The sequence below is a fragment of the Mus caroli genome, chromosome 18 (genome assembly GCF_900094665.2).
Source record: "Mus caroli chromosome 18, CAROLI_EIJ_v1.1, whole genome shotgun sequence".
Taxonomy (NCBI): domain Eukaryota; kingdom Metazoa; phylum Chordata; class Mammalia; order Rodentia; family Muridae; genus Mus; species Mus caroli.
Window position 1 is genome coordinate 2,685,102 of NC_034587.1, and position 2,779 is coordinate 2,687,880.

Genomic DNA, 2,779 nt, shown 5'->3' on the forward strand with positions numbered 1-2,779 from the left:
TACATATCATGTGAGTTCTTTTGTGATTGGGTTACCTCACTCAGGATGATGCCCTCCAGGTCCATCCATTTGCCTAGGAATTTCATAAATTCATTCTTTCTATGCACCCAGAATGAAGAGAAAATAGAAGCCAGGCCCCACCTTAACGATCTACATAATAATGAAGTCAATGTGTAAAAGAATGGAATTTCAATGTCACATAAAATGATCTTCGCCGGATAATAAGATCTGCACACACATTGGTCATACTGACATGTGCTTTACAGTGATCCTTCCTCTCTCCTGCTGTTTCTTCCCATGACCATTGCTACCCATGGCAAACTCTGCAGTGCTAGTTCAAAAATATTATTCACTGTTCTGAGTAGGAAGATGAAATCTCCATCCCACCTGATACACAAGCCATCCTTTACTTGCATCCCCTTGTGATTATCTGGGCTATCAGAAGAACTGCTGTGCACCAGTGTTTGCTTTCAAGTTAACTTTGTTTACTTAATGATGGCCGCAGAGTATAAGTGCAGGAATGCACAGGAAATGCCCAGTCATAAGGACAAAACATCAAAGGATCAGTGCAGGTTGTATGTGGCAATGTTGCAGGGCAGTGGAAAAACCAATGCTTCCATCCTTTAGTACCTACGGGGATCAGGTCTACAACTGTTCCCTAGCAGATACTGAAATCCACAGAAGCACGAGTCCCGTAATGCTGCAGCATTTACTGTATTGCAGTATTGAGCCTATTCATGTTCCCACATAACTTAAGTCATCTTGATACTTACAAAACACACATATTTGCTATCTGAATGTTTTGACCAATGGACTGAATCCACAAATAGAAAGCCTACAGATAAAGAGAAACAAATGTATGTGAATGTGGGGATGGGGATATAGTCTGATATTGTCCAAGACTTCAGGCATCCGCCAAGGTAGAGACCACTTATGAATACAGAACAAAATAACTCAAATTGATCATAGTAACAATGAAAACTATTTCCTCATAGCAATGACTCCCCGTGACATGCTGCTAAATCCCATAGTTCAGGGCACTGTTCAACCCTCATAAGAGAAGATTCTTACAGCAGAGGGAAATCAACAGAGCCCCACAACTGGACAACATAAAGTCAGAGACCCCAGAGCACTCCAATGGGTTATTTTCATCAAAACCCTCAGGGCTCAGGATCTGTTAAAATAAGCAGACAAAATCCCTGTGAATATGAAGGCTCCTACTACCCTTCAATCTATCAGAGACTGAGTTTCTCAATACTCTTGCCTAAATGTGAACGTTCAAAATACCCCCAAGGGATAAGAGGCCTTGGATGTTAGGCAGAACATTGAACCTAGAGAGACCTTGTTGCTCAACCTCAGCATCATGTGTCATTCTGAAGTATCTATGGAGTTCACCAATAGTTCAGGACAAGTTTCAATGCCACTGGCCTTGAACCACAAGTATCAGAAGTACTTGAAAGAGCTGTCTACCAACATCGGTTATTATACATCTTTACTAAAGCATGCTTACCTAAACAGAATGATAAGAAGTAAAATAAGGGAAGAGTTTAGGGGGAAAAAGAAACCAGACTCTAAGTGCATATTGGTGTGTCAAATCATTACCTTGTTCTGCAAGTGTTGTGTGTGAGCATGGTCCCATGGGTGCAGGGAAGCAAAAAAGGAAATCAAAGGGATCATTCAAGTGCCAGATCACATAAGGAAATGTGTGAAAGCACAATCAAGCTGGATATATTGGCCTATACAAGTGTATGGAGGCAACTACCTTGCCCTGGCAATATAGACCATTGCACCAGGCATCCTAAACCTCCCCTTTCTCCAATATTCGGTTTGGTTATACTCAGCATGACTTTACTGCTCACAAATTTCCTAGAGACTTCAAAATACTATTGTCAGGAGTCTGCTGGTTTTCTATACCCATTTGCTTGCTCTTTATTTCACACTAAAAGTCACATTTAAGAACTATATTATACTAGAAAATGTTTAAAAAAACAAAACAAAACTGTGTCCCATTTCCAACACTGTTTTGACACAAACCAAACAGCAGGCATGTTAAATACCTTTTCTAGTCATAAACTGGAGATGCATTTTCTGAATGCATTTCAAATCAGAGCTGAGGGTTGGACTTTAGACACAAGGTAAACTACACAAAATTCTATTTCCTAAGCATTTCCAGTCTTTTGTCCAAGTGGTGCTTTGGAACTTTTGTCTTACCAGAGCAGCGAGAACAGGCTGTCCTCCATGTATTCTGCAAACTTCCGCATATTCTTATACAGATGCCTACAGAACTAGTGTTAGTAGGAACTCCATGCTTACTTAAATTAGAAGCTTCTCTCACAAGCTGAAAACACACTCTTGGTACAAGAATGGAGCTAACTTTTTTGCTGCTGCAGACTAACTAACTATCCAATATTGTAGCTTTCAAAGATGCAAGTGCTGACATTAAAATAGTCATAGGTCTCAGGCATTGACCACTACTGGTTTTGGTGAGTTTTCACTTCTCTGGGCAGTAGCTATACATACACTTATGTGTGGCTGTATTCAAATGATGATATCCTATTCACCAGTAAGTTTGAAGTTTGGCTGAATTTATGATTTTATTTTTAATCTTCACAAAAGAAAAAAATTAGATTTGCCTCAATTTGAGCTACTTCATAGTCTTCAAAGTAAAAGATAAAATACCTCAGTGAAACAAAATTTAAGGAAATATTTTTCTAACTAGAATTTTGGGTTTGTTTTTTTTTTTTTTTTTTTTTTTTTTTTTTTTTTTTTTTTTTTTTTT